The sequence below is a fragment of the Stigmatopora argus genome, chromosome 17 (genome assembly GCF_051989625.1).
Source record: "Stigmatopora argus isolate UIUO_Sarg chromosome 17, RoL_Sarg_1.0, whole genome shotgun sequence".
In the NCBI taxonomy this organism is placed as follows: Eukaryota; Metazoa; Chordata; class Actinopteri; order Syngnathiformes; family Syngnathidae; genus Stigmatopora; species Stigmatopora argus.
The window spans coordinates 10,123,474-10,149,985 of NC_135403.1; the positions used below are offsets into that span (position 1 = coordinate 10,123,474).

Consider the following 26,512-nt stretch of genomic DNA (forward strand, 5'->3'; position numbering starts at 1 on the left):
ACCGCATGCACTTTTAACTTTTAAGTGCATTTGGCTCAAGATGTACTCTAAAGACCCAGTTTTGGCCTGAATCAAATGTGCTAGAAAGGACTTTGATATGGAACCTTTGTCTGTTAATCAAATTGGCCTTTTTCCTGGAAAATGGGAAAGGCGACAGGTGTAAAGAGAGACAATCCTGGGCTAAAGAGGAAAATCTCTTAAATCCACACTGACAACTGTTTGTGAGACTATATGATTGCTCTCAGTTACTTCTTGTGAATGACTATTCTGACCTTCCTGTGGTTTGGGCGTGTCAGCAGTTCATGGTTGACAAAGGCATTAATTGAATCGCCCATCCATACCTCAGACATGATTTCAATTAAGCAGCTCTGTGACCTCATGGCATGCACTCGCGTGACATTCTGCATACACAAGAAGAGACAAAATGGATTCTACCTAAGACAAACTAATATTTGGACCAAGTTTATCATAAAAGTCTTGATTGAAAATTATATCAAAGCTAAAATTATTTCTTTTAATTTATTTTGAGGGGCATAAAGTTTACTTTGAAACCTGTCAGCTACATTTTATCTTTAGTATTATTATGGATACAATCGTCACTGAGTTTTCTTGTGGATGCAGCATGTGGAATTTAATTCACACAATTTGTACATAGTAAATAATGCAGTGTGTGTTTTTTTCCGCATTTGCATTATCATAAATACAAGAGTGTTACAAACCCGAATGATATACGTCTCCTCACCACACAACTTCACATACTAACACGACACAGCTCTAAATCAGCTGAATAATTATTACTGAAGATCAGTCCTGTGGTCTATATATATATCTATATATTTGTCCCAAAAAAATTAAACTAGAACATGTGGGCACAAAGAGATGATTAATTAACACTGCAAGTGACTCGCCTCATGACAGAGTAGGACAAAGAAATAATTTAAGGTGTAGTGCACTACATTAGATATCCCATGCCACAATAATAATAAATGACTCTTAGCCACATTCATAGGAAAGTCAATTGGCCTATTTGGGCTTCTTCAGCTCCCCACATATGGTTTTTCACCCAAGCTACAATGGCGTATTCAGCAGAGAAAAGGTTAACTTCACCACTTAGCATTCCAGACAGCCCCAGACTCAACCTGCAAGTCCAGCAGTCAGCAGCATCATCCTTGCACCACAGGATGGGAGAACATCAATAAGCCATCACCAGCTGCATTGAGTTAGGTGGCTAAATTGATCATTGTTATCTTGATGGCCATGTGCCATCGACACTAAAAGGCAGGATCCATGTAATGGAAGTGGTTTTCAGATTAAATTGGCCCTAGGTGTTTGTTATGTGTATAGTTGGTCCGATATGTCCCCCTACTTACCTGATTTTTACATTGATAAATGAGGTGTACATTTGACTAATATCCTGTATAAGAGCGCTACTAAACATACATGCCATTAAAGCGGCCCATACAAGCACACTTTTTTTCATGAATCATATTAATTTCAATATCATTGACAGTTTAACGTTTCTGCTAGATGCTCAATATGCATTGTACAAAGAAACAACGGTGTGGAACATTAATATATACTGTAATTGTGTGTTAGGATATGAATATTTTAGTTTTACGTCTGACATTAATATAAACTTCCATTGCAAATCACACCTGTTCAGATGTAATTTGTGTCATAACCACCATAAAAACTGGTTTATTAGGAGCTCACACCAAGCTGGATTCCTGTGTAAGCACTAACATTGCCTCTGCACTCTAATCACAAAATTTCCCTCTGTCGCCCATGGATGTCATCACGACAAACCCCACTTTGCTAACAAACTTCTCATCTGTAGACAGTATAACCCCCCTCCGTGCCACTTCCCACCAGTCTGTTGCCAGCAGCATAGCAACTTTTTTTTTCTGCTACAGAATTTCCATTGCCTGAACAAGAAATCTATGATGCAGGAGATGATCAGAAAAAAACTGTATTTTTTCCTTGCCTAACATATCTTAGGCAACATCAAATGGATTTTTTTAACACTTGTATATACACTAGTGGTGTTGCTTGGCTATCTTCATAAAACTCACTCTGTATGCCGGGTGGGTGGTTAGCTTTGATTCACTAGTCATACTTTCTTTACATGCAACTTCTTTACATGTCCATTTGTTGTACACTTGGTATTTTGATATTCTCAAATTCTTTTCAGCATTGTCACATTTTATCTTACACTGACAGGCTGTGAATCATTTTCCTTATTAAGTCTTTCTCATGCTAATTTTTACATTTCATTAAGATTCTCAAGTTTTACTTTGGATTCAAAGAAAACAAATACAATTACCACACAGTGAGCTTTAAAGACATTTAACATTTAGCATAAGTATCCATTATTGCTCTTATTTGAAATGTGAGTCAGAGAAAGGGGCACAAGAGAGAGTCTGAGTACATGATGTGTATGAGGAGAAATCTCAAATCCATTACATACCTGAGCAGAGGGTATTGATCAACCACCGTGAAGGTTCTGATAGAAAAATCCCTTTCAAGAAGGAGAGCTAAATGAGAGAAAAGAACCCGAGATGGACAGAGTGAATTTACAATTGGTTGACGAGCAGAGGTCATTGAGATACTGTTAATGCTTTTAAAACATACACAAAGTGTAGTATTACAAGGTAGTTTCTCTTGTGTAAAGCAGAAAGAAAAAGACAGTAACACTCAAATGCGGCGAGCATGGTCACGTGGTCAACTTGTACGGATGTGTTATTGTAAATTGTTATTCTCAAAGCCTTGGGGTTCAGCTGAATGAAGGTGAACTGCAAAGAAAAGGCTCATTTTCATTTTTTTGTGCTTATTTTTTAATTTGCTTGAGTGTCTCACAAATCGATTTTTTAACTTGTACCAGTTCCCTTAACAAAAGCGGCTAACATACAAAACAATATTTCTCCAGAAATTGATTTTTACACATATTTCCAAGTGTATCAAACGAATAATAAGAACCTACGAACATTACATTTGTTTTTTAATTGTCACGTGTTAGACCTTATATAGGCCTTATATTTTTAAAATTAGTTAAGAAGTTAATCTCTACACCAAGGTTGGTTGTTTTGTAAACAAGAAAGGGGAGCACACTTGATATAGTACTCCAATTTTGTTTGAAATATCCCCATCATACACATAAAAACAAGAGTAATCCAGTATGACTTTAAAACATTTAAACGCATTCAGACAATGTACACTCAGACTCCATGCACTACTTCACCTCACAGTCTGTAACGCTCCGTGTTGCAGTGTACCCATATAACATTTTCACTTCTTAACATAGCCATAAAATGAACTTTATTAGCCTGTGAATATGAATTGTGAGTGCATTGAAAAATGTTGTGATGCGCCATAAAATATCAGAGTACTTTCCAATACCATAGTCTCGTATTAATGTCCCAATGGGTCTTTGCCAACTATCATAACAGTGTGCATATGGAGATGATAACAAGTGAATTATGAGAGTGGTGAAGTAGTATGTGTGTGCATGTGTATTTTTGTTTGAATGTGTATTTGTCAGCAGCTTTGTGAATTTGATTCACTGAAGATCCCTAATGGGATTCAAATGGACCACTTGGAATGTCATGTGATGGAGTGACTAACTTAAACACAAAAACTAAACAATTGCAGTGGATGCACACATAAAGAGGACTTTTTTTATTACTTATTTAAATTTATCTATGTTCTCACCTTAAGAATTTATACTCCTATGTGCATTTTTTTTCCAAGTCGCAGGGCCCTCCCAATTTTTCATGATTCAAATTACCGTAGTCTTACCTTTCTTTAGAATGAGTACGCGCTTTGTAACTTTTGCCCAGGGATAGAGTGGAAAGCACCCAGTTGGGGCTAACCGTATGGAGATATTTGATCGATTTCAAAAGAGCAGCAAAATAGATTATGAAAAGAGGATTGAGATAGTTCTTTTTTCCAATTGACTTGCATGCTGACTGGTTTCAAAACTCATAATTTTAGAAGCATTATGTCAGTGATGATGACCTTAACTTTTTGGTGGACAGTGGCTTAGTTAGATGCAAGAAAACATTTTAGTGAGGGAAAATAGTCCACTCTTAATCAATCACCATATTGAACTCAATGTAAGCCAAAGAGGCAAATAATATTTTGACATAATTACTATTCAGTAAGTCATGATTGCCCTCCAGCTGACCATCCCCACCACTCTCATCTTCCTGATCGGTTTAATCTCTCCCATTGCTGGAACCTTTACAGCCAGCTATAAACAATAAGCAGAGAGACTGACTTTGTGCCTCGCAATGCAGTTGCAGACATCTCTAGGGGTCATCTAATTAATGCGGAGGATTACTGCCGGGTCCCTGGGCCAAGGCTCAGCATTGCCGTCGTCGAAATGAGTCATTATGGGAGGTGAACAGGGTGAGCAATCAGTTATGGGTCGACTTTGCGGGGGAGACATGCGAATGTCAGAGTCACGATGTAATCATTTCGTGGCACTGGGAATGCACTTTGTTTTTGTGTAACTAGTCGTGTGGAAACCAGATTCTGTCATCAAGGGATTCATTCTGGAGAAGTGAAAGTACTTGGTTACTAAGTCAATTCCTGTATATTTGACTCTTTGGTATACATGAAATGATGCTGAGCCTTTCTACATGTCTTGAAGCTTTTTGCAAAACCTACCAAAGAAGGAAATCCTGCATTAAGTAGAAGAACATGAGCCTTTCCTGGCTGACTTTGGCTAAAATTTAGTGTACACTTAAGAAACAGGGCTAACTCTGAGACATAATACCCATTCACCACCTCCGGATGATTTGGAATATTAAGTTTATCCAATGTACAACAAATTACTCTCCAACTGAACCGTATTCCTTCTTTATTTGATTTTATAAGAAATGGTTAGAGCTTTTAGCTTGTGGGGGCAGTTGCTAATTTTGTAACTTGTAGACTAGCTATGTGAGAATACGTTTTGAGTTTTGAAAATATTTTTGTTAGCTTTTTCAGCTCTGGCAATCTTCTCTTTAGCAAAAGCATCGGTTCTCCTAAAATCTTTGAAGCTACTCTTTGTAGGTATCCATTCTCCATTTTCATAGCCTGTTAGAATTGCCAGTGGCCATATGAAAGAGCGGAAGAGCCCCTTTTCTATGTAAACCAGGCGGGCTGTGTGAGTGTGTGTAGTGAAACAGCAAATGTAACCCATTGTCCTGCTGTAACCAGGGGAGTGGATCTAATGAAGTGCAGATTGCCAGATGACATGATGCGTTATGTAAAAACCTGTCCCGCACTCAGTCACACTAATGTGCCACGGAGGATCGACATGAGTGATGCAAAGAGCAGCAGCTGCCCTGTGCTGCGTAACTGACACGACGTTGATACTATCACAATTTAGGTATTGGCGTATTGTTAAATACAAGGAGTGCCTATTTCCTCATCGAAAGTTTGCGATAGTGATTCTCGAGAAAGAATATATTGTCCCTAGTTTGAATACAGATGGGTAAACTTATTTCTTGAAAGTACAAACGGTACCATTTTTGTATTAGGTCGCTGAGCTCCGGAACAATTTGGCGAGATGTGGTGTGGGCGAGGCGATTATGATTATTTCCCAGGTGGCCCACAATGGCCGGTGTAATGGCAGAGTGAAAAGTAGATTAGAATAAAGCCTCTATCGAATATATATACGTATATATATGTGTACAGAAAAAAATTGAAAGGGTAAATGCATTTGATTCTTTTTTTTTGCTGATCAACATGTGGCAAAATGAGGAAATGTGAAAGGCTGAGTAGGGTTTTGATGGTAATGAATTGTGAAGAACTGATTATCTACAGGAAACAGGATGTAAAAGTACATTTGCATCTATGATCTATTATAAAACACTCCACTACTAAAACTATTATCACTGCTTTCCGGTGACAACCCTAATCCACACATTCAAAGCCCTGTCTCACTTTATTTGCTAATGTTAGCCTGATTTATTCACCATAAGACACATGCAAACAAATAGACATCAATGGTCACAACAACATCCAAATAAATCCATGTATAATTTTTGTACTAAATTAAAACCCCATTTAAATAATTTGATAAAGGTAAAGTTTAGTCAGGTCCTGTACCTGTTACACTTTCACATATAGTTCTTGATGACTTACATATTAGCTATTCAACATCAGATTAACAGAGTAGGAGCTCCCTGGTCTGAGACCATTTAACCCCCAATTCCCCAACCTCTCTGTCTCACACTGGAAATATCCACTAATCTCCTCATATCTCATTGTCGGAATATTGGATACAGCAGTATTGCAAATAGCGACACAATCGGTAAGGTAAGAGCAGCAAGACGAGACAACTTTATCTGTTTATCTATCCAGCATTGGACTGTGATTCAAAGTCAGTGAGCTACAAATAGGATCACAGTGTTTTCAGATGGTATTTTCCAAAGGAAATTTGTTGTCTTGTATAGCGTTGTCATCTAGCTGAAGTATATATTTGTAAGATGTTCAAAAAAGACAAATTAAAAATGCATACAATAGCTGATGAAATAAAAACATTGTCACTCTCATGTTGTTCAGTTACGTAGTATATGTTTTACAGCGTTGCTTTTCTGTAGTTAAGTGTGTCACTTTTAGCATTATAGGTTTCGGGATGTTTCAAATGGTTGACTCTCCAAGAACTCAACTGATGGACTCTGCCTGTATTGCATATGCAGTGTGAATATATTCATAAGTTGCAAAAATATTCATATCTGTGACAGTCTCAGTTGGTGTATCGAAGATGAGAGCATCTGCCGACGCTGTGGATAATTCCTGTTCCGCCTGTATAACACGCTGACCGACCATATGAAAACACGCACAATTCAAGTCACGTGACAAGATGCAATGGGGTAAGTCTCTTTAACAGTAACTATAGTAACTGTGGTACAGCATATCTCATGTTAAAGGCTTTGTTACCGACTGTGTATAATTAACATAGTATACAACGTATACAGTTCAGTCAGATGGAGCTGTTTAAGGTTAATTTGACAACTGGTGTCAATTATTTTTTCTTCAATGGGCGAATACTTTTGTTATTGAATAATAACACACCAGTGTTATTCATTCATCTTCCATGCCGACTATCCTCATGAGGGTGCTGGAGCCCTATCCCAGCTAACTACAAGGCATTAAGTGTTTACACCACAGGGCTCAACAAGACAAACAACCATTTATGCACACACTCGTACTTATGGGCAATTTGGAGCATTCATTCAGCCTACCAATTGTGTTTTGGGTATGTGGGAGGACACCTGATTACCCAAAGAAAACCCACGCAGACATTGGGAGAACATGCAAGCGTCACACAGGAAGGATCAGAGCCCGGGCTTGAACAAAAATGAAATCAAATATCTAAAATTGTTAAGTATGTGTTAGTGAACAGTTCCATCTATCCAGCTGAGCTGGACCCCAAACCAGATTGAAGTGTAACAAATTATACTTCTAGTTGGAAGTAAATGTCATTCACCTTTGGAGTTTAATCATGAGGATGTTTGTTTTTAATTGAGGATCAACAAGGAGGGGTCTTTTTTTAGAGGCTGAAACACTTGAGTAATTCAGACTGCATATATTACAGTGAAGACTACTTTTCCATAATGTCTTTTGAGTACTTGCACCCATTGAACGATCTGCTTTTGGAAGACTGTCAGAGTGTGCATTTGAAACAAATTTGCTTGGGTGGCCAGCACTGTTCCCTCTAAGCTGCGCGCGTGCGCAATTGCGCACTACTCTCGTCTTCTCTGCGCAGCAGCAATCCTATGGCGCGCAGTAAAAAAAAAAACGGATTTTTTTTTTTTTTTTTTTTTTTTTTACCCCTTTCTTCATGATGGCGCCGTTAAAGCGACAGCCAGTGGCAGTAGCTCTGTCCACTTATGTTTTTCGTGTTTTACAGCATGTTTTACATGAAAAATTAGAGGGAACATTGACATGCACCTGCTTGTGGCAGGTGTGATACTGGTGTGCCCATAGCGAGCAATGATGATGTCGTAACCGGATGATTCGCCTAAAGACGTTTCGCCGACGGACGTTTGACAGACTGACAGGTCTCCGAATGAACGTTCGTTCAAACAGCGTTTAATGATTAAATACAAATACTAGTATTTGTATTTAATCATTAAACGCTGTTTTCAGCTGGATTTGACCGAATTTGAGAGCATTTTGAGCCGTTTGGCGAATGGACGTATATGGACATTTTTTTGCCTCCATCGCGACATCATCGCGACATTTTACCGAGGAATTCACTTCCCTGGGCTCGGTTCTAATGTCCAAAGAGCTCTAGTATTTGTATTTAATCATTAAACGCTGTTTTTGGCTGGATTTGACCGAATTTGAGAGCATTTTGAGCCGTTTGACGAATGGACGTATATAGACGTTTTTTTGCCTCCATCGCGATATCATCATGACATTTTACCGAGGAATTCACTTCCCTGGGCTCGGTTCTAATGTCCAAAGAGCTCCAGTATTTGTATTTAATCATTAAATGCTGTTTTAGGATGGATTTGACCCGATTGCTGTCATTTTACGGCTCGGTTCTGCTACATCTGCCCGCCCAAGAGTGCTTATTCCCGGGCTGCCATTGATGGTAGACTAACATTGATTTTTACTATAATTTGGACAACACCGGCGGCGGGCCGGATTAAAAATCCTAACGGGCCGTATATGGCCCGCGGGTCGAGGTTGAAAAACTTGTACACACACGATCCGGGGGCGGGGCGAGCGCGCGAATCCCGTTTCGGCGAAACCTACGTTCGGCCGAATGAACGTTCAGCGGAACGTCCATTCGGCGACCTGCCCGTCTGTCAAACGTCCGTCGGCGAAACGTCTTTAGGCGAATCATCCGAGTACCGATGATGTCGCTCACACTGGTACTCAGTGCGCTCAGGGAGGTTGACTTTCTGCTCAGACCAACGAAAAATTAGAGGGAACATTGGTGGCCAGTCCGAGACAAATTGGCTGAAACCATCCAATTTTGTTTTTTCTTTTACTTGAATAATTTATTGACAACCATTGCGCATTTCCATTAAATCCTTCAAAAAGAAAGGAAAGAAAAAAAGATTAATTATGACTCCACAACATTTTCTTTTCTTTTTTTCTTGTGTTATTGTGGGCAGTCGGAATATTCAAAACGATTATAAAATATTTTGTTTTGCTTATTTTGCACACTGCTGCCAACGGCATATTTAGTTATGATTCCTATTCGCATCTTTGTGTCAAACAGATTTTATATCAATCTTTCACTAAACCACAACACAGTGAATTTACTGTAAACTTAGCTAAGGAATGACGCATAAAGGGGATGAAAAGACAATAATATCAAAACAATGAATCGAGTTACAAGAGAGACTCTAAATCAGTAGAATGTAAAACCCCTCAAAAGTAAGCTGCTCACAACAGCCTAGTATTTGGAGGCACCCAAATATGTAGGGAAAAAAATAATAATTTAATGTTGAACTACCGTTTGCCCTGCTTAAAGATGGCAGCAAAATGCTACTTTAGAGTGAAGCATGGGTGAGGTCAAGTCAGATAACATTAATAGCGATGCGGGAGCTATCAGTCAATAATAAATTAAAATATTAGCACAAATAAATTTGCTTCACTTACGTATTTGACTGGAGCTGTCCAGGGTAGTTTTGCCATTTTAGTAAACCTTTAAAAAGTATTAAATCATTTTTCAAAAAGATACTTGGACTGGAAGAAGTCAAGGTAGACTTTACATAAAACTAGAAATAAACAGCGTTTACCTAAGAAAAGGAAAACAAGCGGATATTTACTTGAAAAGAGTTGGCTCAGTGCACAAACAATGAGGGAAATGTACGAAATTGTCTTTTAAAAACCAAAGTGTGGACAGTACTGTGGGTTACTTCTATAAACCTCAGCAGGTTGTCAATCACATTCCAGATTGAGCATATACTAGTGTTTGTTAATTAGTTGCAAAACCTCCGCATCCTTACAAATCCTGCGGGGAATGACAGTCAGGAATCAGTCAAGAGTGCATTGTAAACAAGTGGCAGACAGAATGGGAGACAGACATAGAGGAAAAAAAAACAACGATTTCAAGGACAATGCTGAACAATTAACTTGTGGTTTAAGCTATCTCCCCCATTAGGCTCGGGGGTTTGGGAACATCTATTGATTTTGGATGCCAGCCACTCTCATTTTATGGAAAGTGCCTTAAATGGCAGCGAAACAAAAACAAATTGAATTTTCTCTACTGTTACTTGTATTGTGAAATTAGATATCCAGCCATGTGTGACTGAACAAGCCAGCCTTAACATGCATGGATAAATAAATCTCATGCTAGTTTCCCAAGGCAATTGCTTAAATATGTATTTGTAGGAAATGTACTGATTTGAAGTATTTAAAAAATATATATATTTCATTAACAAGCAAGTGCTGATTTGAAGTATCTTTTTAAAATAGTGTTTCATGAACAAGCAGGAAATTGCACCGCATTATAAAATAGAAAATATTCAAAATATAGATGCGTTAAATTAGAAGAAAAACAATATTAGTCCCAGTCTTGGGAGGATGTTCTAAGTAGACTGTAAAAATAAAATAAGACATTCAGGAGATAGATGTTATCAATTAAAACTTTTATTTCCGGAAACTTCCAACCATTGCAAATATGCATAAAGTTGTGTGTTGGGCAATCCTAACTTGTGAATTTCATGTGACAGGATAGTCTACCGATGGAAGGGTGGCATCCTGACAAGGTTGCAATGTCGGAAAAATTTAGTTTTTGTTGGAATATGGGAAGTGAGTTGATAGTGGGATGATTTTAGGTGTCTGACGTGGATCTGTGGCCTCTGCAAAATATATTGAGTTTCTAACAAAATAGTTACAGCCTTAAAAAGAGCAATGCCTTCTGAAGAAAAATGATTCTGTAAAAAGCAAAGCGCAACCTGACGCTGCAAAAATGTCACTGTTGAAGCTTTGGCTGCTGCGAGTGTGCACTATAAAGAGGAAAACGAGGCAGATACTAATGTGAAAAGATGTCAAATGTTGTGAATACAACAAAACACGTGGAGACTAGAGTGGGCAAATTATTTCTTTGTAGGTACTCGTAATTATCTTCTAAAGGAACATTTTAGCCTCTTGATACCAATTGGTTGATAAGTAACCATCTTTGTGTGTGTGAAGAACTTGTATGTATTTTTCTCTCTTGCCAAAATGGGAAGGTCAAGCTGGTGACGGCGTAGTTGCCTGCAGTCCCTCCTCATAAATTCAGCGTTCTGACTGGCGCTTTGTGGAGCTCAGCCTCATACTGACCCAATTCTGTCTTTCCATCTTCCTCTTCTCCTTTTAGCTGTGAGAATATGCACAACCCAGGCGATTATGCATCACTCATGACATTTCAACAAACACACATAGCTATGCATTTGCGCGTCATACAAAAGAAAAAGATTAACTTCTTTTGTAATTGGAAACCAGCTCACTAAGAAAGTGTAGAGAGTATAAAAAGACCCCCAAATCACCAAAACAGCCATAACAGGTTAATACCTACAGGTGTGAGTATCACAATAGGTGATGAAAATAGTTTGGATAATAATAGACGAGCTATTGAGAGTTCTACAATATGTAATAACCGTGTCAATAGCAGCACCGTTCTGTGCCCACGTAATTGCCACGCACTGCATGCACAATCTAAGTTTTGTCAATCATCCACTTTGGCAAAGTATCCTTTTTCTTCTCCTTGTCTGTGCTGGTGACTGGTCTCTATTACTTGCATTTAATTTACTCCCTCTGCCATGTTCCTTCTCACCTGTTCAAGTGTATGCAACTGAGGTTTTATTAAGTTTTCTTATGGCTCATTGTTGCAATTTTTTGTCTGTGTAATTCCTATGATGATTATAATGTAATGAATCGACTGTTCCATCAGACACCTAAGCGCAAACACAAAATTTCTTCGAAAAAGAAATGCATCGGCATCACCATCATGTAAAATGATCACTACATCTGATTCAAAATATGTATGTATATATATGTTAAAAAAAGAAAGAAGGCAGAATGTGGTGTTTGCTTACATAGCGCATTTTGTCAGAGAAACTCAATGATTTTCTCCAAACATAGCAAAGCAATTCACTTCAAACACAGTAACACCCTTTGACAAAAGCTGGTTCAGCCCAAGGACGAAATCCCAAGACACAAACTCAGCAATGTTGTGTATGCAGTGCAGTGAAGTGAAGAAATCACAAAACAAGATTTCATGTTGAACAGGTTTATCATTTCCCGAGAAGATCTAAGGGAGAAAAAATAAATCTTTCTTAATACTCTTCACACCACATAATAATCTCTCAAGACACGCTTTCTGAGAAAAGAATTGAAGAGTGGCAACAGTGCCTGTTAATTGGTTGTTGCAATCCCACGTCACAATGACTACGCCTTGCCTCAGCATTTTTCCAATTACACACCTTACTTCTAGATTATCCTTTCGAAGGCAACTGACAATCTGATATGTTCTGATCTAGACTGCAATGGTGACCTTGCCTGCGCTGAAAGGTGCCTATTATTATTAAATGATTCATTGCGGTAACAAAGGTATTTTAAATTCAGTTCTTTGCTTCGGGGAAACCAATGAAAACCTTTCAGTTGAGATTAATTGTTGGCCATACAATTGCTGTTACTGCCCACTCCTATAACACAATCAACCTAGAGATGTCCTGTTATAGATGAAAAACAAACAAAATGGGTTTTGGGAAATTTACTTCATAAATAGTCACATATTGAGGATCTCCAAACAATTATTCTCTTAATGAAAAAGACTAACTACAATCGATTCACCCCTTAAAAAAACAGGTAATTTAACAATTGTAATTTAACGTGATTGATCTAAATTACAACCCTGATGACGCAACAAAAAATCCTTGCAGGATAAGGCACTACCATTATTTTGTTACCGGATAGTGTTACCCATAATTTGTGTTATTTCAAAGCCTTCCCAAGCTAAACCTAGGCATCATCATATGCTATTTCATACATAGCTAGTGAATCTAAAAACTGCTGTTCCAACAGATGGTTCCAAAATAAAACAGCCATTTCAACAACAGACGCCCAGATTACCTCAATAAAGAAAAAAAAGTTTCATTTGGCATAGTCTTGACGGCCTCACACAGCCCTGGTATCTGTCTGTTGCCAAGGTGACACCACTTTCTACAATAAAAAATGAATTTCCCCTCTACAGTCTATTGCAATCCCATTTGTCAGAGATATGTTTAAGACTGGATTTACATTTCGGATGTAAGTGTCAAATTCAGATTTAGCACCAATATCCAGTACCCTTTTATATTGAGGTGTATTATTGAGTTTCCCCACATTCAATATCTATGTATGTATATCTTTAACCTCTGAAATAATACACATGCACAAGAACACTGTTGAAACTTATGCTAGGCAGTGACAATACAGAAATGAGCAATCATTAAGACATATGTTTTGATGGGCAAGATGAGGGGTACATCCTGGGGTACTTGTAAAATAATATCGTAGGAATAACAGAGAAAGCTAACCATTCACATTCATGATTAAAGAACAATCTTGTAAGCATATTTCATTAAAGAATATAAAAGTCTATTACTACTGCTGACCTGGATTGAAACAGCGACAAAAACATGTTGTGTATAGGGCTTTGTGGTTTTAACTTAGGAAGATAATTAAAAAATAGGAAAGGTTGTTATAATTCTCCATCACTGAGTTAAAAAAAAAGTAAGCATCCATAGTATGTTTTATTCCCCACTGAATGAATATTGTGTGTGGTGTGCGGAGGGCATTTATAAGGCTGTATTTTATTCAAATCAGCAGTACTAAATAATAAATAATTATCTCAATCAATGTTGGTCAGCCCTGAGCATTTTGAATAACATTGCACTTCACATCTTTGGAAATGCCAAAACTTGCCCATAGATGAATTATTTAGTAGTCTGCGGTCGGAGAATTCCTGAAATGATGGAAACCTCACCACAGTAGATGAAGGGTCATTTGATAGTAAGAGACAAGGTAAAACCAAGGTTACATCTGCAAACTGTGTTGAAAAATATCAGCATAGAAACAAGAGGCAGTCACCGTGAATTATTGCTAGGCTGACATAACAATTGCAAGAACATAGCATTGTTGTAAAGGGGGCTGTAGGATAAGACCTCACATCCTGGCACTCATTTTACCAACAGCCACTCTGTGTTCCCAGAATGTAATTGTTTCTTAGTATGTCGTTTTAGTTGTTAAAAGTGAAAAAAACAGCTTCTAATAGATTCCAGGAACATCACTTATGAAATTTGAATCAGAATTTGAGTTCAGATCCATTGGGAAATAGTAGCATGAAAATGGTTTAAGCTTTTGTACAACAGCAGTGTGGAATATTGTCAGTGCATCTGAGTAACTGCCCAAAAAGAATTGCCTTTTACTGTCTTTGAATCAAAATGCACATATATTTGCCTTCCAGATTGATTTAAATCTAATTCTAAAGGATTGCACTAGTTCAATGTCATCCATCTTAGAATTCAAACAGATGTTTTGAACTCATCACTCATTTGTTACACACTCCAATCTCCTAAATATGTTTCTTTGGCTCGTGAAAATGTTTCACTGCTGTTGCGATGGCTACTGTGAAAATTTACTTTTTGAATTGGTCAGAGTTCCTGAAAATAACTATGACTGAAAACTTTAACAAACAGCCCCAATATGTTACAAGTGATTAGAAGTCAGTAAATGTTGTTTACATTGCTCATTTGTTGTCTGTACAAGAACGGGGGTGTGAGGTACATGCTATGATTTTGAAAGGTTAATGGTAGAACGAGAATGCGAGTGGGTTTGATAATAACAGGCAAACAAGAAGCCTGCAATAGAACATGTCAGCTGAGGACACAACTGCATGCTTGTTTGTCAAAGAGGGCTATTTATTACAACAATATACTCAATACTTTTACAGGTTTTGACAAAAAATGTTATTTATTAAATGCAATTTGCATTCACATTTGTGCCGAGAAAATACTGCTTTTGAAAGATGTGGGAGGTGCTTTACATAAATCTCAATCAATGACAGCATTCCCCCAACAAAAAACATGCAAATCCACCATTGATATATTCTTGTTATTTCATTTATGACTAGAAATTAAGGCACAACATCTTCTAAATTCTGATGTCAAGATGGTAAACCACAACTTTTTTTTAACAATAATGCTGTAGTATGCAATGAATCACAAGGTTGGCAGTTGCCTGCCATCAAGTGTTATGGTCTGATAACATCATTTTACGTCCAAAAAGGTTTTATTTTGGACCAGGAGATAGCAGTGGCATGATTGAAAGCATTCAGGCGAACATAAATATTTGTTTCATAAAAGCCCAAATCTGAAGGCTTTGAACGCTGAATGCTCAGGGTATTAAAATATTATTAGTTTGCCTCCAACTTGTGCATATGAGTGTTGCTCTGTATTAAGTAATTTATTTAGCTCTGAATGAAAATTGCCAACCTTCTGCTTCTCATGCATCACCTTGCTTATACAGGTGTGTGTGCGTGTGTGTAGGGGTGTGTAGGGGTGTGTGCCTGGCCTCGTGTGATGTTAGGCCAGGGTTCTGACATGCCAAAATCTGTACATGCTGTACTGCTTCATGTCCTCCTTAAGGAGGTTAACGTTAACCACTGTAGTAATATAACTGTGTCTTTCAAGATAAAAATGAATGGCAACTAGGCTGCGGTATGATAAATATTACAGTAGTTATATAGCATAGGCGTTCAGATAGGTGTGATTGAAAGAAAACTAGTGTTCTATCATGGTATACTTGGTACTCGGACGTTTGGTCGCCGGTTATTGATAATTACCATTTAAATCGTTGCTCAAATTCCCTAAATACAAACAGCAAATTATTATTTAGTCATACTTAATGCCCTATTAATTATTAGGCTAAAGAAAAGCTCCAAATTTCCTGGACATTTATTGTTTTTTGTTGGAGAACTTGTTAAGACCCTGACTGACGTACCTTCCTAAGGGGACAACTCATGTACATACAAACTCTTATACACTCACACGTCGGCTCAGTGAAACTGCTCAGGGCCATTGTTGGCTTTTATTGATGCGTAGACCGTGTTGTTTTACCTTGTTTTGTCGCTGGTCTTTTGGTCGCCGGTCTTTTGGTCACCCGTTGTTTGGGTCCGGGCGACCAAAAGACCGGCGACCAAAAGACGCCGACCAAAAGACTGGTGACCAATCGACCGCACACGGGTATACTTAGTTGCTTCTTTTGTATAATAATGTGCATGGCTTGACAGATTTCACTCTATAGGACATTTTTCGCTGTTTTCACCCAGCAATTTTATTGCACTTCTTTTCTACTTAAGTCATATTCACACATTGTTACCTTTGAGAACAAGTTTTGAAAGTACAGTCTGTCAACTTTTAACACTTTCTTGTTCTAGCACCAGCCTATGCAAATGGATGCTATAAATAGGCATACATGCATGTGCTTTTTTTTAGTTATAGCAGTGCATTTCTCTAACTTCCCTGACATGGTGAATTATTTATAGTGGTTCTAGTTCTTTAATGTCACATGGCAGTTGTCAATATTAATGGTCAGTAGATTGCATTGAATGAATTAAAAAGTATATCCTTGTTGGAAATCCTTAAAGACCCTCTCTTCCAGATGTACCAGCATCCTTAAAATTCAATCTAAAGTGTATTACATATCTGTCTTCTTTTCGCCATTGTGACACTGATATCCCTTTTTGCTAGGTGAGTGAAACAAAGTTCAGTGATATAAGCGCTCCTCTTTGGGTCCTATAGGCGCCAAGTATGAATAGAATGTGTACTTGTACGAAGGAGGGGTGCACGATTGAATTCAGACATGAAGTACAAATTCCACAAACTGCAAGCTAAGGAAAGGTTTCATAAGAAGAGTCATTAGGGAAAAAAATCCTTTGTATTCAAGAAAGTTGTAAAATGTCAGCGTGATATTAAATGAAAACTTTAGTTTGAGGAAGCAAGGAAAAAAATAGGTAGAGCAATAAGATGATGAATGCTAGAACATTACAGAAGGCTGAATGTTAATATACTGCATTACGCTGATCTAAACTAATGAATTATGGAGTTACAAAAAGAATTCTGAAAATATTAATGGATGATCCATTTATATTCTAGACAATATCAATTCCCTAAAAAAGAATGGAGGTACCGATAATTAGTATTTAACATAGCCACAAAAAGGAAAAAAAATACACATGTACATGAAAATACTTTTTTCCTTATCGTATATTATAGTAGTTAGAAATATCATCCTTCTTTAAAACAATCAAAGCACCAAGGCCACGTACCAAAACCATAAATTTGTAATTTAGGTGACCTTGATAGGACTTTTCGTCCTTGCCAGAATGTTAGAATCCGTTGGAGATTGTCAGACTCTTTTGTTACTCGTAAACCACCATAGAGAGACACGAGATAAAGTTCATGGAAATGCAATAGGTGAATGTGCCCAGTGACATTGAGAAACATGGGAGATACAAAATGCGCAAATAGGACCATACAATAGAAATCCTATCACAGAGAATTATTGTGACAGCTTTGTCTGTTCACACCCCGCCATTTCAAGTCTGCCGATTCCACATTTTTGTCTTCACTCATTTTCAAATGCTATATCTGACACATAGACAGTCTGCTTTGTATAGCATAAACAAATATGATTGCACATGCAATATCTCTCACTACCAACGACAGTAGAAAAAGTGTAAAGCCTCTTTAGGGAAGCATTAGAATGCAATGAAACTAGGAGACATCACTACTTATTGACAGCTCTTATACATTTAATAAATGAAAACTCAGGAAATGCATCAGCATTCACTGTTGAAATCTCGATCTCAGAACTGTGAGGCGTATGTGCTAATCACCGAGCCGCGGTGCACAGCCACATGCCTGGTCCATCACATCTTTAAAGTTGATATCACCTTGACCTTGTCGTGACTTGGGAGGAGTATTTATAAAAAATAAATAAAGAAAATACAACTTTGAATTACTGATTAGAAATTATTGGCTCCCTGCTTAGAAGCCAAACCAAAATTAGGTTGCACACGTGCATCAAACGATACTTGATTAGTGAAGTCTGATTCATTTGTTTCCTCTCAGGTGGGGGTGATTCTCCTTGTTTTTATTTGATGAGATTTTATCATATTAATCAATGGACTGCAAAGATTAGGGTGACATGAAGTAGAAAGATAAACACAAAAAGGGTACCCTGAGAGGCTGATTGAGGCTTATATGAATCTGGGGTTCAATCAACTGAGGACAATAGGTTTATATCAATATTATTTATATTCTGTTTTATACTGGCAAGTGAGCAGAACTCTTAAATGTGTAGTTGCTAGACCAACAAAACGTCTTCACTTCTTCTCTATCTCACCCGAACCCTGAAGAAGATAACATTGTAGAAAATAGCTGGGTTGATAAAAAACATATACATATACATACATATATATGTGTGTGTTCTCAAACTGGGGCCATGTATTGTTTCACTGAAAATACACCGCAAAACATAATTTCAGTAGAGGTCGGGGGCCCATCAATTTTGGCTAAAAATAAACTATTAACAGCCGTCACTACAATGCGCCGGGAGACATTTATAATTGCTTTGTGTAGATTGGACACATGCTTATGATTAAATGCTCAGTAGGCATTGATGAGAGGTGTTGATATTTGAAGGATTATATTTTTCAGAGACCCTCCAAGTGTTTCTGACAAGATTAATTCCCAAAACTAATTGGTCAACAATTTGAACAACAGCTCTGGTAGGCTTTGACCTACTGCTATAAAAATGTCAACAACAAACTATTTTATTTTTGCCTAAGGGAAAATAGTGTTACGGCATCTAACAACAATTTGGAAAGAATGTGATTCCCCCTATTTTTTTTCGTTTGGCTGTTAAAAATATACATAGACTAACTTTTGTCCAGCCGTATTTTATCTAACTCCAAACAAAACTGTTTTTTAAGCTATAGAAGGCTTTGAAGAAAAATTATATATGAAAAATGTGCCTGTTTTTTCAGGGAGGCATCATAAACAGATGGCCGTGCCACCTCATCTGGTTCCTTTCGATGGACGACGATGGACCGATGCAGAGTCTGCTTGATTGGACATCCATCGTTATCATTAGCACTGAAAGAGGTAAGAACCCACCCACTTTGCTCATATCACGGAATTAGCCAATTTATAAATGTATTGCCTTTGTCCTGTCTGTAGAAAAGCTACTAAATTTTTGCATTCGGTTCACCTTGACCACATAAAGTAGTGTTGAACTATTGAATGAATTCATAATTTAGTCAATTGATTGAATTTAAATCATTCTACTTAAATCATTTCCATACCCTAGCATTTTTGCATTTTCATACCATTTCTTTATTAAAGTAAATAAAGATGATCAAGGTTTTAATCCGAGTCTACCCTATAAAATGAACGAGATCTGTTTTCGCAAATAGTGTGCGTGCTGTTGTCAGGGAGATGGCTGCCGTAGGAATGAGGAGTTTTAGATGGAGCAGATTGTTGATAAAAAGTAAACGTGCAATTTGGTTTAGTTTTTGTGAAACTCAACCAATTGATCAGTTTAGCATATTTAGCTATTTATGAAATGCCATCACAGTGTTGCCTGTGCTTAAATGGGATCCGTGGTCGGGTGATTGAAAGCTTTATTTAACGCAGAAAGAGACAAGTACAGATATCTAACTTTTGCGACACTTTTAGTCATTGCAAAAAGATTTTGTGGACTGGCCATTATTATGCAGGTGAGAACAGAAATTAAAGGTGAACATGACTATGATTACAAAGGTAGGTTATCTGGCTCACCACAAGCCCACTTTTCCTCAGTTGCACATAATTGTTTTTCATCATTGTATATGGTGAAGTGTTTGTAACAAGTTCTCTGTTCATGGTTGAAGCTTTAAACTGAGTTCACTATGGTTCCCACAGGCTTTTAATGGGCTTATTGTATAATAACCGTTGTACATAACCAGTTGCTAGGTGGCAAGTCAAACTTTAATTTAGAAGAATATTTAATTTTCTCTATTTGCGGGACAGAGTGGCTAATCAGGTGGAAAGGGAAGAGCCCCACAAGGCTTGGTTGTTTGTTAAGCAAGCAAAGTGAGGCTTAGGCGCAGAAATAAATTATGGCATGGGCACAACTGAGGTGTAAGCAAGAGGGTTGAAGTTGAATCCCCCCCAACTCGCAAAGGGATATGTATCGCATACAGGGAAAAGTATGTAATGTAAACCCTTTGGGATTACTTGGACTTCTGCCAGCACAGTATCACTCCATTTTATATCAATAACATGTAAGTAATACTCTGGTTTCAACAGCACCACTATGCATTTCAAGTCATTCCATAAACTTTGTAAGCCGCAAGTATCCCCGTGCACAATGAAGCTCATCCTTCAGGAACTGCATTGGCTCCCGGGAATACAAAAATAAAATAAAAATCTATCATCACATAAGTCTGAAGTTACCACAATACAAAAAACAGGTTTAATATTCTGTATGGATTTTCAAAGACCATTACAATTTAAAGGATTAAATGAACTTTGAAGAAATCATACGTTTTTCCACAAAGTGCAATGCGAGCCATTCTTTCCCCTTCTGAGTCTGGTCATAATCTGATGACCACTGATGAAGTGTATACTTTGAAAAAGATATGCGATGGGTGTCTGTGATGCAATGAAATGAAAAGAAATCAAAGGCGATCGTATGACGCAATGAATTGAAATAGTGAAATGAGTTTGACAAAAAAAAGATCTACTTAAAACTCTACTAATATGCACTGTCTATATTGTTATTGAGTCACAACATTTTCATTATGCTTGTATCCTATAGTATAGATATATATATTTTTTTATAAATACTACAATCTGTACATCTCTACATTGGCTGACATGGCATGGTTAGCCATTTTAAAATGTTATTGTATAGTAGTGCTTAGGTCCCTTACTATTTTCAAATTAATTGGCGCTCTGGGCTACCATTGAGTGTCACTTTTACCATAGTGGCAGATTGGTTAGTTGTGCTGCCTCATAGCATAAAAATGTCTGGTTTGGTTCCAGTTTGGCAACTCTGAAGCAGGCGTATTGTTAGCTGGCATACCCCAGCTTTCCCTAATTAATTACACAAATGTCTGACAATAATTTGTAATGGCTGTTGAACGGTTCTGTAGTGACTAAGGGGGAGGGTACAGCAATTGAATTCCATTGGTGCATTTGTTAATTTCCTATTGGAATTGTGTTTCACTTCAGTGGACATATGCACGCTGGTAGCCGATCAAGTGGTGCCTCTCCACTGCATCCATACGGAATGTGTGGTGGAAATACAACCAGATTACTCGACCGCATTTATTTTGCCTTCGTTCACATGCATTTCATATATACAGCGAGTTTAATGAATTCAATAATATGAAGTGTTCTTGGAATTTCACCCCAAGCAACTCATTTCTAAGGTGAGAGTTAAGGCAGGAATATTGGGGCTGTTTCATCATGACTACACATCCGCCCCCAAAACCCACAGGATCTGACATTTCCTGGCTGATAAGGACATCGACATGACATGCCGATTTGGCAACATAGACATGGGCAGACTATGGCCTGAAGACCACATCAAGTCCATCTTTTTAATCTGACCCACCAAAGTTTTCCAAATTATACAAAAAATGAAAATCAGGGACCGATTGTGGAATTCCTTTTTTCCCCTAGGTCCAAATTTGTGTGTGGCTGAAGGTTGTCATATATATATATATGTATGCTGTTTGTCAATTGTTCCCTCATCACAAGACTGGACAACAAGAGATGCAATCGGGAATTATCGATCTTCACTCTGACACTGAGTCTCCGAAACTGAACGACTTTTACGCTTCACTTCACTGAGTCACATATCCAAACCTTTGAAAGGAAGCACAGAAGATGCTGACTTTGTTCGACTCGCATTCCTTGTGTGCAGATTCATCTTATTTAACATCAACAACGCCTATCAGAGATCCCCATTAACTCTACCAACACATCGGATATATCAAGAGAAGTTCCACAACTATACCGACTCCTGACTTTGATGCACTAGTAAAAAAGGGAAATCAGCAACACTGTTCCCACTGAAACGTTTTTTTCCCCTGCATAACGCTGGCTGGTGAACTTTAAATTTATCTTTCTCCAACACTTTTATTGACAAAAGAAATATTTGACTGATACCGGACTGAACCAATCAAGACAGAGATTGACAGGATGGTCAGAATTATCTGACTGGCCATCCCAGCCCTGGAGTTTATTCATTTGGAGTTACGTCAATCAGTATTAACATCAATATTTTATGCCGCCCCTCCTTTCCCCAAGTCACACACACACACACACTTTGGGGAAAGAGCCCAAGCTAGAGTAAATATATAGTGTAAGTCAGCATCAGTGCTTTAATCAGCAAGTCCTGTATTAGATTTAGATCGAACCAACATAGAGCAATTAAGCCATTTCATCAAGAGAAAATCTATACCTTTCATGGGATTTGTTTTAGAATATCCATCCATTATTTTTTTTCAATAGCACTTGTTCTCATTATGGGTGAGCTGGAACCTGTCCAAGTATAGTTTGGACCTGAGAGGAAAGCATCGACTACATGCATCACTTTAATCAAATGTTTTCTATTTGTTAAATTTGCTACATGACCATATGTGATGTTAAAAGAAGTATCTCAAGAATAGACCAAAAATCTTTTTTTCTTCTTTTTAAATCCAATAATTTAATTTTAACACGTTAATTCTGACTGAGGTAAAATTTTACCTCTCTTAACCCTGAGTGAAGGCTACACAATCACACCCAGTAAATTATTCATGTGTTTAGTTCAGAAAACTGCCGCTATAACTTATAAGCACGGACAGGGCAGGAAAATCAACCAGTTTTGCACCGTGAATGTACCATTTGAAGCCAAATTGACTGCTACTATGTCATTTTTACTACCTGTTGAACCTAGACAAGACATGTAGGCGCCAGTTGATTTTTTTTTTCCGTAAGGATTTCCTCATCAGTGAAGTTTGACCATGACTGGTTTAAAGACATGGGTCATGAGATGTACAAGTACTCCCTGATGGGCCTAACGACATCATTGCATGGTTTGTCAAACCGAAGACAGTATTAGAGAGGCCATCCTCTTGAGGCTCTTGCCCAGATGGGAGACTATTCTTTCATGACCACTGCCGCGCATCATAAAGAATCCAATATTTGACAATATACATCGTTTTTGATACTTAAATGAGAAATAAAGCATAAACATCGTGCACCATTTATCACAGATTTAAAGGAATTAGCTTCCCTTTTCCAATACTTGTAAAGTGTATATATATATATTTGATAGACTTCATTACCAGACTTTATTGTGAATAGTATCTCTACAGCACCAGGTATATGCAGATGGTGATTAAACTGCTGGTGTGATAAATTAAAAACATATCACCCTTTAAAAGATTGTGCACTGAGATTTACAGAAATAGATAATGATTCAGGTAGATCTAATTTGTCAAGGAAGGCAAACACATTTTTTTTTTAAATGTGATTTAGGAGACAATGGAAAGATGGGATAGCAAAGAGGGGCAAACATGAGAATGAAGCCTAACGCACACACACATTAAACCTTTCCTGAGGATTTCTTAGGTTCGCTCATTGGTATTGACAAAGCCCTATTTTAGTGTGGGGATTGAAAGACAACATCAGAGTGAAGGGATTGAGATTGATGCTGAGTGAATATGCATGGCAGGAGCTGTCTTGTCTCAATGAGTTAGTCACAGTTGTATGAGGAGTGTGCCAGGCCTTTGAGAAAATAGCCCCTAGATAGATTCTACTGCCATTTATTTGAACTGAATTTTGTAATGATGTATTTTCCCTTTTGTGGTAGGGAATTCATTTTAGGTCACCGAGAAAGGCAAGCAGAAGGAAGACTCACCAGTGAAAATGTCATTTCTAATTCTCTCCTGCCTTTTCCAAGAGTGTGTGGTCTGTCTGTAAAAATATTCCAGTTTGTACTTTATCTAATTAGTTTTTTTTTGCTTGTTGTTGTTTGTTAACAGACGGGAACACATCCTGACAGCAAACACCTAGATGCCTCTCAGCGTATTCCAGACCAATAGTTGGCTGTTTGCCCAAAATACAAGGAAGGGCAATTGCTTTTCTCTTGCATTTTTGAACCCTTTAAGGTAAGAAAGGCAACTCTTTACTTCCTTGTTCAGGGTTTGGGGTACTTGATTTTACTGAATATGTTGTACAACGCTTAATATATTGACATATCGAGAACAACTCAATGCAAATAACTATACTTTGCCCAACTGCCAATTTGAGCAGGAAGTCTATCAAAAATGCTTAATGTGGATGTTGAACCTCTTGTTAGAACACAATGGGTCATATGTGTCAAAGTGGCGGCCCAGGGGCCAAATCTGGCCCGCTGCACACATGAAATCGAGTTGACGTTAACGCAGCCCGCGAACCAACCCGAGTCTGACACCCCTGCAATAGGTCATTCAAAAAAAATGTTGAGGGTCAGGGTAGGGTCACATAAAAGTTGCTTTGTTTTTTAAATTCATTCTGAAACTGAATATGCTCATTTTTTTGTAAATAACGTTTTGAGAAATCATTTGAGGTGAAGGAGATGCTATTGTTTAAGGGAATGTTTTGTGATAATGCATGCGTGTCCCTGAAACATTGTTTCATAACATGTATCACCAGCTTTCTCTTGTATTGCCCTTGTCGAGGATACTCAAAACATTTGTCATTACTTATCAGACAAGTGACAGCAAGCTCATATAGAGCAACTTGTGCTAAAGAAGGATATTTTCTACATGATGAAATGCTATCAGTCATTTTCATTGAGCCTCAACCTTACTGGCAGCACTGGAACTCCCCATTTTATCTTGCATTTAATATCTTTCCGCCATCGACAAGTAATATAAGAGCCATACTGAGCATGAACAAAGAGGAGGTGGAAGAACATGGAGTTGCTTGCTAAGTCTCTCTCTCCCTTTTCATCTGGGAAAAAGGTTGGCCTTTAGAGGACAGAACTACTGGGTTTCCCCTTTGAAAAATGGCATATGATAAATATATGAAAAAGATATCTGATCTTTAGTGCATGTTTTGGATAAGAGAAATGGAATATGCTCCGAGAATAACAATCGTTCAGCCATTGAAGTTGGAAGATTTTGTCTACTGAGACCCCATGTTCATTTTTTTTATCCTCTGATTGAAAATGACATCTGTTATCATCCTGGGTGTCAGGTATCAACATCACCTAATTGAAAACTGTTCACAGTCAGAAACACATTGTAGCCTCTGACTTATTTTGTAGTTGTCTAGTACAAAGTTAAACGCACATTTAAAATACATAGTGTCTCATTACAAAATAAAGTACATTTAAAATTAAAGACAGGTTTAGTATATAAATAACACTAATGTGAATAGAGGTTGACCTTTTATCATCAAGAAAGTCTTTAAATTACTGAAACAGAACAAAACAAAGATTTTGTTCATGTATTACTTGTAAGAAAATGTCTTCCACAACCACGATTGGTTGTCGTGTGAGTTTCTATGCAATTTATATCAACTTTACTTTTTCTTCTCTTAACCCCTTTGGCTAAACTAAAGTTATAATGTTGGTTTCTGTTGCTTTCAAATGATTAGCATTCGGATAGGCGAAACATTTTCTGGAGTTTGTCATGAACTCTCACCAGTGGCAGTGTATAATGCTGATTTTAAAGCTTGGAACTAGATTTAATTAAATGATACTACCATGGATAAATTCTTTTATGGTTTAAATGGTGTTTCATCTTTGAAGTTATGACAAGATTATGCACATTGAAACCACAAAACACAATTTGTGTTTTTCTGTAAATATAAGCTGTGTATTTTTTGACAAAAATATAACTCTGCAGGATGGTAAAGTTAAAAAAAACACTCAAACTTGTGTTTTTTCTTATTTTGCTATGTAATCTGTTCTTACATTTCACTATTCATTTTACCTTCAAAAGGAAGTAGTAGTATAATTTATTCAAGTGTATTTGTCAGTTGCAAAATCATCAATAATTGTATAACTAAATGTTAATCACATCTACTACTGAATTAACTAACGTCAATTACAGCCTGTGTACTGTCTCCAGTTAAAATAGTTTAGTTCGTGAAACATATTTTCAATTAAGAAGTCACCTATTAATTATAATGATATAGAAGGTGGTTTTAACCAACATTCTTTTTTAACTCAGTACTACTATTGTTAACTATTGTTATTCATCTACATCCATCTAAAATACTGCAACCAATAGAGGGTGGTAGATGAATAACAATAGTTAAAAATAGTAGTACAGAGTTTAAAAAAAATGTTGTAGGGTTTTTTTTTTCTTAGTCAATCTCCGTTCTTAGCATTCAACAAATCTCTCACAGACAAACATAGCTCAGTGTGATGTCCTCCACTTAGAAAACTGTGATTGGGATTCATTTTAAGTAACAGCATATTGCCTCTCATTGAGTTGAGG

The 26,512-nt window shown here is 37.4% G+C and overlaps 1 long non-coding RNA gene across 3 annotated transcripts in view; it reads left to right on the top strand.

Moving 5' to 3' along the window:
* Nucleotides 1-26,512, top strand: part of LOC144091430 (uncharacterized) — a 202,581-nt gene that overhangs the window by 129,483 nt on the left and 46,586 nt on the right. For all 3 annotated transcript variants that reach the window (XR_013305700.1, XR_013305701.1, XR_013305702.1), the window contains exons 12-14: nucleotides 6,735-6,863; nucleotides 19,031-19,148; nucleotides 24,065-24,190. This is a non-coding gene — a long non-coding RNA (uncharacterized LOC144091430). The remainder of the gene's footprint in view (nucleotides 1-6,734; nucleotides 6,864-19,030; nucleotides 19,149-24,064; nucleotides 24,191-26,512) is intronic.